This window comes from Gorilla gorilla, chromosome 12 (genome assembly GCF_029281585.2).
Source record: "Gorilla gorilla gorilla isolate KB3781 chromosome 12, NHGRI_mGorGor1-v2.1_pri, whole genome shotgun sequence".
In the NCBI taxonomy this organism is placed as follows: Eukaryota; Metazoa; Chordata; class Mammalia; order Primates; family Hominidae; genus Gorilla; species Gorilla gorilla.
In genome coordinates, this window is record NC_073236.2 from 114,871,697 (window position 1) to 114,890,316 (window position 18,620).

The 18,620-nt window shown below is 46.9% G+C and overlaps 1 long non-coding RNA gene across 3 annotated transcripts in view; it reads right to left on the bottom strand.

Moving 5' to 3' along the window:
* Window positions 1-911: 911 nt before the first annotated feature.
* The window catches only part of LOC115933565 (uncharacterized), a 77,741-nt gene continuing 60,032 nt past the window's right edge, over window positions 912-18,620 (bottom strand). For all 3 annotated transcript variants that reach the window (XR_010130043.1, XR_004069436.3, XR_010130042.1), the window contains 3 exons: window positions 13,089-13,295; window positions 10,888-11,049; window positions 912-5,325 (listed from right to left, as the gene is read on the bottom strand). This is a non-coding gene — a long non-coding RNA (uncharacterized lncRNA). The remainder of the gene's footprint in view (window positions 5,326-10,887; window positions 11,050-13,088; window positions 13,296-18,620) is intronic.

Sequence of the window (18,620 nt, forward strand, 5' to 3'; positions counted from 1 at the left end):
AGAGAAAGAATCCAGGTTGCCAGACTCTTGAAACAGTGCTCAGTCTGTTGCACTCAAAACTTATGTTTCATATTTTTCTCTGGCCTGGGCCTCCACCTCCCGCCCGCGCCCCACTCTCTTGCTGTTTCCAGGTTTTCTTCTTCTTCCTTGACCTCTGACTCTCTTAGCAGCATGCCAGCCCCAAGGGAAACCCTGGGATGGTTCCTGGAACACACATTTAGTCTAGACCCCCCCACCCTGGGCACACACTCCCTGCATCTCACAAATAACCTCTGTCTCTGTTCTTCAGTTCCAGGACCAGGCCAGGTGGCTTTAAGATTGACTGAGAGTCAGACTTGAACTGGAGCAGGAAGGAGAATCTCAGCTCTAGCTTGATATGATCACCCAGAGACACTCCCTTCCCACAATTCTGCTCAACACAAAATATACTCATGAAACGTTGGTGTCTACAGTACAGAAGGAAATGCAGTGTCTGCCTTCAAAGAATGAAAGGTCTAGCAGGGAATTCCAGACGAATACTGATAAAAACATTACTTGAGGCCAGACGTGGTGGCTCACACCTGTAATCCCAGCACTTTGGGAGGCCAAAGCAGGTGGATCACCTGTGATCAGGAGTTCAAGACCAGCCTGGCCAACATGGTGAAACCACATCTCTACTAAAAATACAAAAATTAGCCGGGCATGGTGGTGCATGCCTGTAGTCCCAGCTACTCGGGAGGCTGAGGCAGGAGAATCGCTTGAGCCTGGGAGGCGGAGATATCAGTGAGCTGAGATTGTGCCTCTGCACTCCAGCCTGGGCGACAGAGTGAGATACTGTCTCAAAAAAAAAAAACAACAACAACAAAAAATTACTGGGCAGGAAAAAAACATAGTCAATTCTGCATGAGAAGTACAGACCTCTATTTAGATAATTCACAAGGCTGATAGTTTAATTTGTTCTTTCTATCAGCTATTTACCAATCACTCCCTATGACATGCTAGACACTGTGGAAGGTACTTAGGAGTGGGGAGACATGTAAAAATTATCATAAAATCTTATAACGACTATGGAGGCACATACAAGGAGCAGGGAAGAGTTTCATGAAGGGAAAAAGAAAAAACAACAATTCAGGTGTGGGAGGAGGGGCACACGGCTTCCAAGCCCTCCCCCAGGCACCACCCTCCAGGAACCTCGATGTGTTCAGTTATCCCAAAGCTCCCTGAACCCTGTCCTCTTGGGTTTTTAATGAAAGCTTTATAACGTCAGCATTCCTTCCCCCGGGGTATAGGGTGGGAACCTCTCTGGGAATGGTCTTAAGAACAACCATTGGAAAGTCCAGGAAAGATTAGAGTCCTGCCTGGGGGCAGGTGAAAGGAGGGCAGGAGAAGGAGAGAGTCTGTTTCCTGTGGCCTAACACACTCAATATTACAACAAAAGACTGTAACAAGGGCTATGGGAGTTATGAGCCAGGAATCATGGAGGAAAACTGTCTATCATAACAACACAGCATTCAAGGTCCTCCCAACAGGGCCCCAGACTTCCTTTCCCACCTGGCTTCCACCTCCTGTTCCCTCCTCAACTGTGCTCCCACTAGATGGGCTTGCACACCACACTTACCATACTCTTTCCTCTACCATCTCTGACCTTTGTAAATTTCAGTCCCTCTGAACAACTTCAGCAAATTAATTGAACCCGAACAGGGAGTCACGGGAACCCCAACTTGAAGCCAGTTGGTCAGAAGTTCTGGAGGTCTGGACTTACAACTGGTGTTGGGGGAACAGTTTTGGGGACTGAGCCCTCCAATGTGGGATCTGACACTACTTTTCAGTGTCAGACTGCATTAGAGGACACCCAGCTGCTTGGTGTGTGGGGAAACGGCCCCCTACCCCCGATATTTGGCCATAACTCTTCTGCGTTGATTGTTGTGATGTGAGAGTAAAGGAAAAACGCTGTTACAGAGTATTTTCCCCGTAAAACCGCCCAACCCAAAAGCCTTCCTGTCAGCTCTAGGGTTAGCAGACGAGCTTAGCCAACACGGCAAAACCCTGTCTCTACTAAAAATACAAAAATTAGCCGGGCATGGTGGCAGGCGCCTGTAATCCCAGCTACCCAGGAGGCTGAGGCAGGAGAATCACTTGAACCCAGGAGACAGAGGTTGCAGTGAGCCGAGATCGCGCCACTGCACTCCAGCCTGGGCAACAGTGTGAGACTCTGTCTCAAAAAAATAAAAATACAAGATGCCCAATGTAATTTGAGTTTCAAATATATAAGGACTGATTTGTAATGTACGCCCCAGGCAGTAGGTGAGACATACTAAAAACATTTTTTGTTTGTTTTCTGAAACTCAGATTCCACCTAAGTTTTATCTGGCAACTGTAGTTAGCACCAGCCATTGGAGGGTGCTCCTGGATCCTCATGACTGAATCAGGCCTGGGGTAGGCCTCCCCACCATGCTCCCAACCTGTATCACCAAACAGATCCCACTAGAATGTGGTTCCTAAGGAGACAGGGATAAGGCTGCTTTGGCCAGTCTGTCCCCTTTGGTATGGGTGCCTTGGCCAGAGGCCTTTGGCCCTGCAGATGCCAGCTTCTCCCATCTGTGTGTCACATGGCCTGTGAGAACCATGAAAAGAGGCTCCAATTCTCTGCTGTCCCCCAGGGGCTCAGCAGACAACATCGTTCTCTGGGCAGTATGCATTAAATGGCAAAGGAATCCAGCCCATACCCAGCTTCTCTGAGGTGCAGTCAAGGTGTTTAGACAAAATATGTGCAGGAAATGGTGCTGTAGAAGTTGACCACGGTGGCATTATGTATATGAGGAAACTGAGCCTGGGAGAGAATGCAGTCTTCGGGCTCACAGTCTAGAACAGAAGGGCTGGCCAGGTATGGTGGCTCACACCTGTAATCCCAGCACTTTGGGAGGCCGAGGTGGGTGGATCACAAGGTCAGGAGTTCAAGACCAGCCTGGTGAATATGGTGAAACCCCATCTCTACTAAAAATACAAAAATTAGCTGGGCGTGGTGGCAGGCACCTGTAGTCTCAGCTACTTGGGAGGCTGAGGCAGGAGAATTGCTTGAAACTGGGAGGCGGAGGTTGCAGTGAGCTGAGATTGCGCCACTGTAATCCAGCCTGGGTGAGAGAGAGAGACTCTGTCCCAAAAACAAACAAACCAAACAAAAAAACAAACAAACAAAAAAACAAACAAACAGGTCAGAACTCTAGGATCTCGCTCTCCAGAATAGTGCACCCATGAAGAGGTGCTGAACAGAAGTCAGCCATTTAGGTGAGCTATGAAAAGGAGGCAAAGTGAGAATTGGGATTCCTATCTTAAAAAGCTTCTTAACTTTAGCTGCAGAAATCCAAAACATGGGGACGGGTATGACAGGAAGGCAAGTAGAAAAGACATCACATTTACTGAGTGCCCTAATGTGATACGCCTATGCCAGGCACTTTACACAGGTTGTCTCATGTCATGGAATTCTCTCAGCACCCGTGCAAGGTAAGTACTACTATTCCCATTTTACATCTGGGAAATTGAGGCCCAGAGAGGTTCGACTACTCTCTAGTACATGGGCAAGCAGAGATTCAAACCCAGGACACTCTGTTCAAAACCCATTTTCTTTCCACCACACTATGCTGTCTCGTGGCACACACCAATGTGCACATCACAGCTGCACTGTAAGTCAAGTATAGTTCGGAATTCTTGACCTGCATTTGTTCCTCTGCCTCACCTGTTTCATGTCCCCCCTCACTGGGTTTGGAGGGTAGGGATTGGAGAGGGCTGCAGGCTATCCATAACATACCTGGGCACTTAATTTCCACCCTGCTCCCCCAGGCCTCATCCACGGTGGGCCTCTCCCATGACCTTGACTGGAACCCAGGGGCCTCCTGGGACTGGTTTGGTCAGGCCAGAGAAACTAAGCCTTAGAAAGGTTATTATTCTTTGGCCAAAGTGCACCCTGGTAAATGTGGTCCTCTGCTGTGACAGCTCAAATGATATCCTCTGCCAAGAGCAAGCAGCACAGTGAGGTCCCAAGTTTCCATATGAACTAGAGACTGAATTTCCCTGCGTGTCACAGAAAGGGAGGCTTAGAAGTGGGAGGAAATCTACAGCCATTGCATAAAACGCAGGAACCCCCACTCGCATTCCGGGCTTCAGCATCCCCGTCACATCCCCATCATCACATCACCAGGGCCTGTCCTGTAGTTACAGGAGTCTGGTTTCCTGGCACTCCAGCCTCACACAGCCCATCAGCTCAACTGTGTCTACAGAAAAGCCTCTTATCTCCTCCTCATCAGCTACAACAACTGCAGCCCCTCTTGCCCAGGGCGCCAGCCTTGAGCAGCCAATGGCTTTAAAGCACCTCCCAGAGGGAGGGAAGAGGGAAGAATATGACAGTCCAGGGAATATAGCTTCAGGGGAAAAAAAAAATTGTGGGACCTAGAGAAGGGCTCAGGGAGACCCAGAGGGGAGAATGAGCTCCTAACGACTGTCATACAGCGGATTAGCTGTGAAGCCAAAAATAGAACCCAGGATTGCTGCCTCCAGGCTGGGTGACTTGAACCCCTGGCACTTCTCCCTTAAAGCGAGTTAACCTACTTGACCTACTTCTCTGAAGCTACAGGGAAGAGCAGCCTGTGAAAACAACGCCCAAGTAGAGGAGTGGGTGGGTATCCAAGGCTGAAGGCTGCATCTCCACAACACGGCAAACAGCTCAGGAGCCTGGGCAGCAGGATGTGCTTCATTCACCAAGGTTGCAGGGAGTTGCCTTGGGCTGTAGGAGGGACATGAAGCGGGGTCAGGAGAGCTGCCTGCTCCCAGGAGATGGGGCCTGGGCGCCTGGGGTGGAGAAGGCTGCCGCAGGACAGATTTCGCAACTAGATTTTACCACGGTGTGAGCAGTGTTTGAGGTATTTGCGGTGGACATGTTGAGGTTTAAAAGCACCAAGCAGGCTCTCCCAGCTGCATCCACTTCGTGGCCTTGAATTGATCCTGCGTTCACCCTCTAGAGAGGGGCCAAGTCACGTTCTTCAGCTGCCAGCCCCTATGGTCCCTGGAGAGAAGTCTCCTTTCTTACCCGAAGCTCAAATCCATGTCCACTTGCTTCTGGTCAAAAGCTCAAGCACTGCCATGCCCATGACCCAGACTCTAGTCTAGACCAAGGAAATTCTGCCTCTTCACTCTCTCCTTGCTGCCAGCAGTAGGAGGCACCTGTCGGGGCCACCTATTACCTCCCATCTCCATCCTGGGTGATACTTGCCCTCACTGCAAAGCCCAAGCCCACCCACACTCTGAAGGACGTGAAGGTCCATGGCGTTGCTTCCATCTCTTCTTCCTGCTGATCTGCATGACATGGAAGAGAAAAGAAGAGATAGGAAATGAATAGCTGGTCACATAGGTGATCTTAAAAAGTCAGATATGGCTTTCCTGGCCATAGCTGAGGAAACCCGCATCTCACCACAGCCAAGGAACAGGCTTGCCCAGAAACTGGCCAACCCGATCAAAGAATGGTTTAAACAAAATGAAAGGAGAGGGAGAAAAATGTCTCCAGGGCCAGGCGTGGTGGCTCATGCCTGTAATCCCAGCTCTTTGGGAGACCAAGACAGGAGGATTGTGTGAGCCCAGCAGTTTGTGACCAGCCCTGGCAATACGGTGAGACCCTGTCTCTGCAAAAAAAAAAAAAAAAAAAAGAAATTAAAAATAAAAAAGATTAACCAAGCATGGTGGCATGTGCCTGTAGTCCCAGCTATTGGGGAGGCTGAGGTTAGGGGAATCACTTGAGCCTGGGAGGTTGAGGCTGCAGTGAGTCATGGTTGTGCCACTGTACTTCAGCCTGGGCAACAGAGTAAAACCCTGTCTCAAAAAACTAAATATATAAAAAGAAAAATCCCTCCAGGAAATTGTAAACCTGGCTAACAGAGAAGAATACAAAAAGAACATGTGAGATGCTGAACCCCTAAGACCTGAAAATTGGTACTTGTGTAGGAAGAGCCCCAGCTCTGCGATAGGGCCAGATGCAACCTCTCTAGGGAAGTTACTCTCACCCACCTAAGCCAAACCCTGCCCTCCAGGCCTTGTAGAGCCACTGCCTCATATGGGCTTTGGACCCTGAAATCACCCCTCTTTCCCAATAAAGCATGCTGCTTTTTACATTCACCCGAGCCCCCTCAGGGTTTGGCAGCTCTGCAGTTAAGGATCCCTGGCCATGCCCACTTTCCATTTTCTGGACTCTTCTTGGCCACAGGACTCCTCTATGACACTCAGCCCCAATTCTCAGCTTCCAAATCTCTAGCCCAACCCTCACTTTTCTGGCTCAAGGATGACAGCTGACTTCAGTCTCATGACGATGGCCCAAGGAAGAGGATGTTCAGCAATTCTCAGTGAACATGATGGAGAAGCTCAGACGTCTACACACCAACATGCACATGGCAGACAAAGTTGAGTTGAAGTTTGAGTCTGTATCTGATGTCTGGTAGGTTAGGACTCGCTCATGTTCTCAATTATGGCACATGTGTTTATTGAGAGCCTACTACAAGCCTACTACTACATACAAGACACGGTGGGGAAAGAATAAAAAGTCCCTGCCATCCAGAAAACTCACAGTTCAGTTGAGAAGGCAAGTCAGGACAGAGAGATGTCTCAGAGAGAGAGAAAAATGGAGTCCTGGCAGAAGCCTAGAAGAGAGGCTCCACCTGGGTGGACTGGGAGGGAGATAGGGAAGGAGCTAGACATGGAGAAAGAACCCAACTTGAGCAAAAGCAGGTGTTGGAAAGTCACGGCTATGTATAAAGAAAAGCAAATGGCACATTTGATAGGAACATATGCTAACTGAAGGGATACAGGGAGAGATGCAGTAAGAAATGTGGGCTTTGGTCCAGTCACAGAAGCCCTTGAGCACCTAAGGACTTTGGCCTCTATTCAGTGAGGAAGATTCTGCTGGAAGCTATGGTGTATCAACAGTGTGAGATGCTGCTAATAGGTGGAGGAAGGAGCAGAAAGGGCTGATGGATGTGGAGCTAGGAGGTCACTGGTGATCGAACACATTTCCTCCCTGACTCATGACCACCTCTTTCGGAAAGGCGGTTCCTGGCATTGGGGGCATTGAAGATGCACAGCAGGGTTATACCAAGGTTGAACCAAGTCTCTTCCTGTTTCCCAGGAAAGAATGGGAAGGGCTTATAAAATTCATCTGCATCCCCAGGTGTTCTCTTTCTCCTTCCCTTAGGAAGTGGCCCTTAGGATGTCAAGACATGGGCCGTGCAAGCCTCCTACCTGGGAGGCTCCTTTGGCTTTAAAGGGCTCCGTTGGGCCAAGGGGACAGGAGACAATAAGCTGGCTCCTTACGGCTGACTCTGGCTCTCAGCTGCATTGGCAAGGGGGAAATGGGTCCATACTGGTTTCCACATTGCCTAGCTTGGCATACTGGGTTTCCCACCCAGAGACTGGAGACAGAGATGCCTTGATCAGGAATCAAGACAAGGACTTCATCAGCAATGTGCCGTGTCACCTCTCAGGAATCTAAGAGTGGCAGGAGGCAGCTGGACAAGATACAAGGCCAGCCAAGAGAAGGGAGAACTCAAATGGTGACCTTCAGGTTTCAGGGCGATGAGAGGGAGAGGGAAGAAGCAAGGAATGAGTAGTTGCCAAGCTCCTGCTAGGTGTTAGGCACTGCACCTAGCCCAGTACTCCGTGCCTGGCACGTAGGAGGGGCTCAACACATACTCATTGAAGGAAGCATCTTTCTCCCTCTAAGCCTCACAACAACCCTGTGAACTAGATTGGAATTAGGAAACGCATTTTTAAAAGAGCCATTCCCAGAGTCACACAATGAATGGTAGAAGCGGCCGGGCATGGTGGTTCACACCTGTAATCCCAGCACTTTGGGAGGCCAAGGCAAGTGGATCACCTGAGGTCAGGAGTTCGAGACCAGCCTGGCCAACCTGGTGAAAACCTGTCTCTACTAAAAATACAAAAATTAGTTGGGCATGGTGGCGGGCGCCTGTAATCCCAGCTACTTGGGAGGCTGAGCCAGGGGAATCACTTGAACCCGGGAGGCAGAAGTTGCAGTGAGCCGAGATCGTGCCATTGCACTCCAGCCTGGGCAACAGAGCGAGACTTCATCTCAACAACAACAGCAACAACAACAAAAAGAATAAATGGTACAAGCAGGATTCCAGCCGAGGTCTGCCTTTTTCTAAGCTCTGTTCTCTTTCTTCTGTTTCTCACCAGATTGCAAGTAGCTAAGCTGCAGGTTTGTGATGTGGCAACAGATGAAGTAGCAGATGAGTCTGGCCAATGTCACTCTTCTAGGAAGCTCGCTGGGGAACTGAAGGAGATGATTCACAGAGGGCTTCCCTTCAGCTTGCACCAAGCAGCCCCTGGGGAGCTTGCTGCAAGGCAGATTCTTGAGCTCCTCTCCAGACCCATGGAAGAAGCCTGGGTTCCACAGGTAGAGGGAACTGGTGGACATGGCTGCGAGGAGTTGAGAGCAGGCAGCGTAAGAGACCCAGGTCATAGAGCAAGGAGGAGGCTGTCACAGGATAAAGAAGGGGAGTTTCCTTTAGTGGTGGTGGTAAGGGGACACCGCTAAGGGGAAACAGAAATGCGTGCAACATGAGACTCTAGAAAAGGAGCTGGTTTTGTAATAAAGAGATGAGAACTAGCAGCACAACTGAATATAATGCTGGGTGTGTGTAAGGGCAAAGTAATTCACAACTTCAATTGACACAGTAACTGTCAGTGAGAGAAGCCAATGGCGGAGGTAACTATTCACAATGGGAGTCCCAGGCGTTGGGGAATACGAGGGACACAGTATGTGGGTGTTGTCACACTTTCAGAGGACAGTATTAACATTCTCAGGCTCTGCCCTTATCTACTATGTTGTACTCGCTCTTTTTTGTTTTGTTGTGTTTTTTTGAGACAGGGTCTTGCTCTGTAACCTAGGCTGGAGTCCAGTGGCACAATCTTGTCTCACTGCAACCTCTACCTCCCAGATTCAAGCGATTCTTATGCCTCAGCCTCCCGAGTAGCTGGGACTACAGACACACGCCACCACTCCCAGCTAATCTTTTTTATTTTTTACTTTGTAGACATGGGGTCTCACTATGTTGCCCAGGCTGGTCTTGAACTCCTGGGCTTAAGTGATCCTCCTGCCTTGGCCTCCCAAAGTGCAAGGATTATAGGTTTGAGCCACTGTGCTGGACCCGTACTCACCCTAAAAGAAGATGTGTATGAAAATAATGCAGATGGTCAGACTGAAGCCTGGGAAAGGAGTGCTCAGGGAGCCTGACTTTGGCAGTGGACCTGAAGCAAACGACTCTCTGGGGGACGGGCATCCCTGACCAGCAAACCCAGATATTTCAGGCCCATTGGCAGGTATGTTCCCATAGGGAAGATGGATGAATCCGATGATCAAGCTTAATGACTTTAGATAAACCTGCTGATTCCCTTTGTTCTTTTCCCTGGTTCGCCACGATCTTCTGGTTATATTTTAGCTTATCTATGTGGCTGGCAAATCAGCCAATTTGAACATTTAAGTCCTCTATGTACTTACATTTCTAACTGTACATGGGCACTCTGGAAACATCCATTTCTTGTGAATCTGCTTAGCATGATATATCCCCAAGAGTGTAGTCACATCTGTCCATTGCTGAGTTTACTGAGGCCTACCCCCTGAGGATGTCCTGCCTTTCAAATATTCAACTCTGTTTCCTCTACTTCCTGTTTCTCTCTCTGTAGAGAAGCAATAATTGCAAAAAGGGATCTTGATGAGATATGAGTGTGAGTCAACTCAAAGCAAATCACATGAGGGATTCCTTACTTGCCTTATGATTTAAACTCTTCAAAAAGTAGAAGAAACAAAGGAATGCAGTCTTTTTTTTTTTTTTTTTTTTTTTTTTGGAGATGGAGTCTTGCTCTGTCGCCCAAGCTGGAATGCAATGGCATGATCTCGGCTCACTGCAACTTCCATCTCCCAGATTCAAGCAATTCTCCTGCCTCAGCCTCTCGAGTAGCTGGGATTACATGCATGCGCCACCACACTCAGCTAATTTTTGTTTTTAGTACAGACAGGGTTTCACCATGTTGGTCAGGCTGGTCTTAAACTCCTGACCTCAGGTGATCCAACCGCCTTGGCCTCCCAAAGTGCTAGGATTACAGGCGTAAGCCACCACGCCCAGCCTACAATTCTTTTCTTTTTAAAGTAGATACATAAAAGTATTTAGCATACCAAGGAAGGAAACACAGGTAAAATGGACTCAGTAGCAGGAATTTCCCCGTAGTTGTGTTAACGCAGAGCTTCTATTTTGCTTAATCCCATTGGACAAACATTAAGGTAGTTTGGGAAGGAAGTTGAATGGCAGAGTAGGTAATCATCTGTTCATCTGATTAACTGGGTTCATTCTATGGGTCATTTCACTTTTTCTTTTCTTTTCTTTTTTTGTTTTTTGTTTTTGGAAGCAGAGTCACTCTGTTGCCCAGGCTGGAGTGCAGTGGCATGATCTTGGCTCACTGCAACCTCTGCAGCTCGGGTCAAGTGATTCTCCTGCCTCAGCCTCCCAAGTAGCTGGGATTATAGATGAGAGCCATCACATTAGGCTAATTTTTGCATTTTTAGTAGCGATTGGGTTTCACCATGTTGGCCAGGCTGTTCTCTACCTCCTGACCTCAGGTCATCTGCCCACCTCAGCCTCCCAAAGTGCTGGGATTACAGGCGTGAGCCACTGTGCCTGGCCCATTTCACTTTCTTCTTCCCCAAACGACTTGCTCCAAAATGACAACATCATTTCTGATCAACAGGTCATTAAAAGTACTTCTTTCCCAAAACTATTCTGCAGTCTTGTTCCAAGTCCCTTGTTATACAACCAAAACACCAGACACTACCAGACACTCATTGTAAACTCTTACCTCAAGTTATCAATTCTTCAAGACAAAATGGACAGTGAGGTATGCTATACGTTCTGCCTACTGAGAGGATGTCCTTTCTCTCTTGTCCTTTAGAAGAAATCCGAGTGGGGTTGTTAATAGATGCGGCTGGTAGGCTGCTCCACATGAGACCACAGATGCGGGCTAAGGAAGGGGCAGCAATGTGGCAGGAGTTGACGTACTAGACATGTGAACAAATTCTCTTTTATTGTGCCTCCAGGACCTACTTGAACCTGTTCTCACTGCTTTCTAGTAAGATGCTAACCACACCCAACTTTATGGCACTGTGGCTCAAATATTACCAAATTCACAATGGATAACTCAAGATCTCACTGTGACCGATGTTCCATGGGCAACATTCTGTCTTTTTCAAGGCTCAGTAGCAGGCCAAGAGTATCTCTTACAAAGGTAACAGCTGCTTACTGAAGAGGTCACGGATTGACACAAAACAATAAAGGTCTCCACAGTGATTCTCTTGATCAGGCTTGCCACAAGCTACATGCTGCAACCCAATTTGCCATTGATAACTCAAGCACCATTTGGATCCACTGGGTTGTTAAGGTCAAGTGGCCGAATCACACATGCTGCAACTTGGAGAATATTTTCTTTCTCTGGCCCCTGCTGAAAACTGGGAAGCCTTTCAAGTCACTTGGTAAATGGATTGGAGATGCACACCAAACTGTGGTATGTGTTAGCGAGACAGTCTAAAAAGGGCCGGGCCGGGTGCGGTGGCTCACACCTGTAATCCCAACACTTTAGGAGGCCAAACGGTGGATCTTTTCAGGTCAGGAGTTTGAGACCAGCCTGGTCAACATAGTGAAACCCCATCTCTACTAAAAATACAAAAATTAGCTGAGTGGTAGTGGCATGTGCCTGTAATCCCAGCTACTTGGGAGGCTGAGGCAGGAGAATTGCTTGAGCCTAGGAGGCGGGGGTTGCGGTGAGCTGAGATTGTGCCACTGCATCCCAGTCTGGGCAAGAGAGTTCAAAAATAAATAAATAAATAAATAAGGCAGGACTCCATGACTCACGCCAGTAATCCCAGCTCTTTGGCAGGCCAAGGCAGGAGGATTGCTTGCATCCAGTTCGAGACCAGCCTGGGCAACATGGTGAAACCCTGTCTCTACAAAAAATACAAAAATTAGCCAGGCATGGTGGCATGTGCCTGTTCCAGCTACTTGCGAGGTGAGGTGGGAGAATTGCCTGAGCCTGGGAGGTTAAGGCTGCAGTGAGCCGAGATCACACCACTGCACTCCAGACTGGGTGACAGAGGGAGACCTTGTCTCGGGAAAGGAAAAAAAAAAGTCTAAAAAGGACAGCAAAGCAGCAAAGCTTGTGCCTCTTTTTTTTTTTTTTTTTTTTTTTTTTTTTTGGAGACAGAGTTTTGCTCTGTTGCCCAGGCTGGAGTGCAGTGGCGTGATCTTGGCTGCAACCTCTGCCTTCCAGGTTCAAGCAATTCTCCCTGACTCAGCCTCCCGAGTAGCTGGGATTACAGGCATGTGCCACCATGCCCGGCTGAATTTTTTTTGTATTCTAGTAGAGACAGGGTTTTACCATGTTGGCCAGGCTGGTCTCGAACTCCTGACCCCAGGTCATCCACTCACCTCAGCCTCCCAAAGTGCTAGGATTATGGGCGTGAGCCACTGCACCTGGCCACTTATGCCTCTTTCTTAGTGATGAGAGTAAAAGGTGCTAAACCTAGTCTTCATTTTGTATGGGCTATTCTGATGGGAGTTAGATACCCCACCAACCTCTAGAAACGTCACTGAGGTGACAGACTCCTGCGTTTTTTTTTTTGTTTTTTTTTTGTTTTTTTTTGAGACAGTCTTGCTTTGTTGCCCAGGCTGGAGTGCAATGGCACGATCTCAGCTCACTGCAACCTCCGCCTCCCAGGTTCAAGTGATTCTCCTGCCTCACCTTCCTGAGTAGCTGGGATTACAGGCACCTGCCACCATGCCCAGCTAATTTTTGTATTTTTGGTAGAGATGGGGTTTCACCATGTTGGCCAGGCTGGTCTCAAACTCCTGACCTCAGGTAATCCACCTGCCTCAGCCTCCCAAAGTGCTGGGATTATAGGCGTGAGCCACAGCACCTGGCCAACTCCTGCATCTTCTTAGAATCTCTCTCCTTCCCATCCTCCTTCCCTTACTCTGGTATGTGTTTTATCAAGGTACTTTGGGTACCTGGTACTTCCAGGTCTTCAGATCCTATCATCGTGGTGTTATCAGTATTGTAGACTATCACGATGTCCAATGGGATAAAAAGACAATCAGTGTCCTGTGAATTTCATTGTCATCCAGAGACAGATGATAATGTCGAGGAAGATGGCGTGTTGCTCTAGCATTTCTCTTCCAGGTGGAAACAACCCTTTTCCTGGTGTTTTCTAACTCCTGGGATAGAGAACAAAGGCATTAAGGATCATTGCAGTCTTTCAGATACCACCGGCTATATTAGGAGACCCCATCTGGAACAGCAGATATAAGAGCACTGAGGACCCATGTGGTTTTTCAAGATCCAGCCAGTTTCTGTACTAGCCAAACTAAATAGTTAATGGAAATATAATATAACTCTGCACCTTGCGCCTAATGAGATCCTGGTGATGATTTCCCTGGGGATGTAGTGTTGTTTTGACTGATTTTGGATAGGCAGGGGGAAGTGCAGGTACTTCCAGATGACCCTGTTTACATATAGGCCTTATTCCACAGGTCAGGAGGCCATTTCTGTGATTCTGAGGATGTCTAGTGGCTAATCACTTGTTTTGGTACTGATGACCTATGTTAAAAAAGCCTTGAAGGGGATGGGCATGCTGGTTCACGCCTGTAATCCCAGCACTTTGGGAGACTGAGGTGGGCAAATTCCTTGAGCCCAGGAGCTTGAGACAGCCTGGGCAACAGGCCAAAGCCCCACCTCCACCAACAAGTATGAAAATTAGCCAGGCATGGTGGCTTGAGCCTGTAGTCCCAGCTACTCTCTGGAGGCTGAGGTAAGAGGATTGCTTGAGCCTGGGAGGTGGAAGCTGCAGTGAGCCATGACCGTGCCACTGTACTACAGCCTGGGCGACAGAGCAAGATTCTGTCTCAAAAACCAACCAACCAACCAACCAACCAACCAAAAATAAAAAATAAAAAAAAAACACGAAAAACCGAAAACAAAGAGCTTGAAGGCCTGAAGCTTCTGGTCATCATGCTGGCCTTGATGCCTAAGATGAAAGTCACGTCCCCACACCACTGGCAGTTAAGTGCCACCATTTGGCCTCTGCTGACTGGGGATCTGTCCATTGCCGTTAAAATAAGGGAAGCCATGGCAGCTGCAGCTTCTCCCATAGGCATTCCTGGCCTACTTAGACAGTCACTAAACATTCTCAAAGATGCGGGTATTTTCTTTACTGGCTTTCTGGGCCACCTTGGGGACATAAAAAGAGGACATGTGAATGCCCTCCAGTATTTCTGTCTTCCAGCGTTTCTGAATTCCTTCCTCAACGCGACACCACTGTGCACCTCCGCTTCATTTGGCATTGTCCTTCATAGTGACTAGGTTTCAGGCAGGCAACCAACCAAGAAAATATTTAGAAACATTTCCAGCTACTTGAGTCAATTTGCTAAATCTGAATTTCTAGAAAGCATATCTGCATTGATAAATTCAGCCAGAATCTAAAATTTTGTTTTTTCCTCCTCAGAAAATCCATTCCTATGTCTGTTCCTCCACATTACTGTAAATTAGCAAATCTTGGGTGTGTGTGTGTGTGTGCATGTGTGTGTGTGTGTGTGTGTGTCTTGTCCAGTGTGTGCTAATCATTAACTCTCTAGTTGTATTTTATAATTGGCCCTCCTGGATATGCTGGTACCTAATTCTAGTTATATGTTTGGAGATAATGAGGAGTGAGGGGAGTAGAACAGGAAAATAGTTGGCTTTCTTTTGCAAGATAACTCTCTTAGGTGCATCTTCATGTACAGCAACAATAGCCTCATTACATATAGGCGCAGGCTCTGTTTTGGCTGGTGATGAAGGCTTAGTGTGGCTTGGGGGTACAGAGTTCCCTGAGTTTTTCAGATATTATCATGTTTTCTCATTTCAGTTCTTGAGCGGAAACACGGTCCTGATCAATGCTCTTTCACATACGGGTCCTAGTGAGGCTAAAAATTCAGCTGACTTTGTAATTTTGGTAATTCCTGGAGTTTATCTTTCAGTCACCTCTGTCCTATGGCTGTGAGAAATGAGATCCCTTTTAGTATGGTCTTAGAAAGTGTCTGTGTGTCAATCTGTGTTATGATCTGAGAATTTAAGGAGCTGAGCTTGTCATCTATTTTTGTTGAAGCAGACTAGAGCCAAGAAAAGAAATGAACACCACTCTCAAGTTCTTGAATTTCTTTTGACTTTCCTATAGTTTGCAGGGGCAAATAATTGCTTTAATAAGTAGTGATCTGGAAAATATTTATCTTTTAATTTTTTTCTGCCACTATACAATATCAAGCACATATTATCCCTACATACTAACAGAATTTTTATTGCTCTCAGTCCTAAGTAACTAGGTAGACAGCTCAGATTCCTTCCCTCATCAATTTCTCCAGGGTTCTGTCATCTGCAACCATCTCCTTGTACCAATTTCTCTGTACCAGTCAAGGTTCTTTGTCCAGATATCAGAAACTGACTCTTGCTAACTTCCACAGAAAAGAAATTTGCTGGAATGGTGTAAGACAGTTCACAGAATCAAGGGGAAGTCCACAACACCAAGATGAAAACCCAGCCAGAGGCCGGGCCGCGGTGGCTCACGCCTGTAATCCCAGCACTTTGGGAGGCCAAGGCGGGCAGATCACCTGAGATCAAGAGTTCAAGACCAGCCTGACCAACGTGGTGAAACCAGTCTCTACTAAAAATACAAAAATTAGTCAGGTGTGGTGGCAGGGGCCTATAATCCCAGCTACTTGGGAGGCTGAGGCAGGAGAATCACTTGAACCCAGAGGGTGGAGGTTGCAGTGAGCCGAGATCGCGCCATTGCACTCCAGCCTGGGCAACAGAGTGAAACTCCTTCTCGAAAAAAACAAAACAAAACAAAAAACCCCATCCAGGGACAAAGAGAGGTTGGGCAGCCAAATTCTATCAAGGTCCTGCCACCAGAATAGGGCCACCATGGCTGGAACTGCCACCAGTGGCTACTTGGTGCTTCCACTCTAGGTATCACTGGCAAAGGATGCCCACTCCCACACTTCTCTACTCTCCACTCCTCTACCACTGCAGTGAAAAAACTCCCACCTTCTGTGTCTTTACATCATTCCCCCATCATTCAAAATCCTGATTCACTGAGCCTAGATCACATGCTCTCTTGCTAGAGGACAAGAGAGAGAATTTCTACCTCTTTGGTTTTCACAGTGGAGCCCTTTCTCCACATATGTTTGGATTCCCCCAGATAAGAAGGGCGTTTACATGCTACGCAGTCCCACTTCTCCCAGAAAAAATGAGTACAGTCTTCAAACTAAAAAGACTTAGGACAAACACTGCAAAAAGAGGATGAAAGCCTACAGTAGGTGAAGTAATTTATTTAAAGCAATTATTTTAATAAATACCTCATTCTAGACACATTTATTTATAAGATGCTAAGGGGACTTGGAAAAGGGATTGCAAAGTAACTATCAATACGCTTTAAAATTTCATGAGAAATTAGAAAGGAATTGCAATTGGATAGGAAAATAGTGGGTTCTGCTAATCACCAGCTTGGTGTTGAATATTGACAATTAATAGAATCACCTGGTTAAACAGTGTTGCTTGTTGTGAACACCCAGAAAATAATTAAGTGAATACTTGGAGCCACAGTGAATTTATTAAGGACAAATCATTGTAACCGTCTTTATTTCCTTTTTGATTTGACTAATAGATTTGTAGACTACTGGTAGACAACAAACAAATGTTATAGGACTGTGTCTTTATAAAGTTAAAAATACTCGTATTTATATTTAGTATAAAAATAAAACGTGGTAACTCCAGAAAAGGTAGAGATTTCTACTGAAATAATGAACCCAAACTATTATCTCTACTTCCTTCTCACTAAAAAACACTAAAATTATATGAAAGGAATAAGAAAGATAAAAATCCGCAGATAAAGAGATTAGGAGAGGAAACGACAGGACCAGCAATGACAATGCATTTTTGGAAGGTGGAAAATAAATGGATGAGTGGTAACTGACTTGGCAGAACAGAGAAAGCTGGAAGCAAGTGACTCCAAAAGGAGATGCCAACGAAGGAAGACAATTTGGGCAACAGAACGCCAGGAAGTCTCAGGAATCTGAAGCACCGAGGACCTCAGAAGCAAGGAGTGGAGTTGAAAACAGGAGAATTGGGTACAAGCCCTGCTCATGTACATTTCTGGTAATCATTTTGCTGGGTTGCTTTTAAATAGAAACTGACAGCCAAAAATCATCAGACATTTGGGAAAAGCTTCTAACATGAAAGACAGGACAAACATTAAGATTTGTAGGAAATAACAACAAACATTAAGATTTGTAGGAAATAACAAGTCAATACATTTAATATCACCAGAGAGAGAAGAGGAGACACTCCATTCTCAAAAGATGACGTCTACTTTACACTGCATTTGTAGAGCTCTGGGAGTTTATTGTACAGGTAAGAGCCAAATGGACAGACCACCCACATGCAAGAGCACTCTGGTTTTTTCTTGTTTTTCTGTTTGGGTTTTTGTTTGTATGTTTTTGTTTTGTTTTATTTTGTTTGTTTTCTGAAGACGGAGTTTTACTCTGTCACCCAGGCTAGAGTGGCAGGCATGATCTCGGCTCACTGCAACGTCTGCCTCCTGGGTTCAAGTAATTCTCCTGCCTCAGCCTCCCGAGTAGCTGGGACTACAGGCGCATGCCACCATGACCAGCTAATTTTTGTCTTTTTAGTAGTGACAGGGTTTCAGCATGTTGGCCAAGCTGGTCTCGAACTCCTGACCTCGTGATCTGCCCACCTCGACCTCCCAGAGGGCTGGGATTACAGGCATGAGCCACCGCGCCTGGCCTGTATGATTATTTTTCAAGTCAGGGTCTCACTCTGTCACCCAGGCTGGAGTGCAATGGCATGATCTTGGCTCAGTGCAACCTCTGCCTCTCGGGCTCAAGTGATCCTTACACCTCATCCTCCCGAGTAGCTGGGACTACAAGCATGTGCCCCCACACCTAGCTAATTTTTGTTTGTGTGTATTTTTTTTTGTAGATATGAGGTCTCACTGTGTTGCCCAGGCAATCCACCTACCTCAGTCTCAAGCAATCCACCTGCCTCAGTCCCCCAAAATGCTGAGATTATAGACGTGAGCCATTGCACTCAGGCTGCACTCTGTTTTATATATTGGGATTTTAAAAAGAGTTCTAAAATATTTTAAGGGACTTGACTGAACCAATTAAAGTTTTTTATCATAAGCAGCAGAAACTAACACTGGACAATTTAAGCAAAATGCCATTCATTGGGAGTTATGGGGAGTTCACCACATCAAAGGAAAAGATAGAAAATCAGAATTAGAAAGAGCAGGAACCGGGGCAGCTCTGGGCTTCTGGCAGCAGGAATTAATAGCCAGTTGGATCACGGCACAACGCTGTGACACATCAGTTCCAATTTTTCTTAGTCCTTAAAGTCCTTGAAGAGACAGTTCAATGTCCTAGCTTGGGGCAGCTATCCTCCCTCTGGTTAGGGAAGCAAGAGTTGCTTTATTAGACAGTTTCACTAAAAGT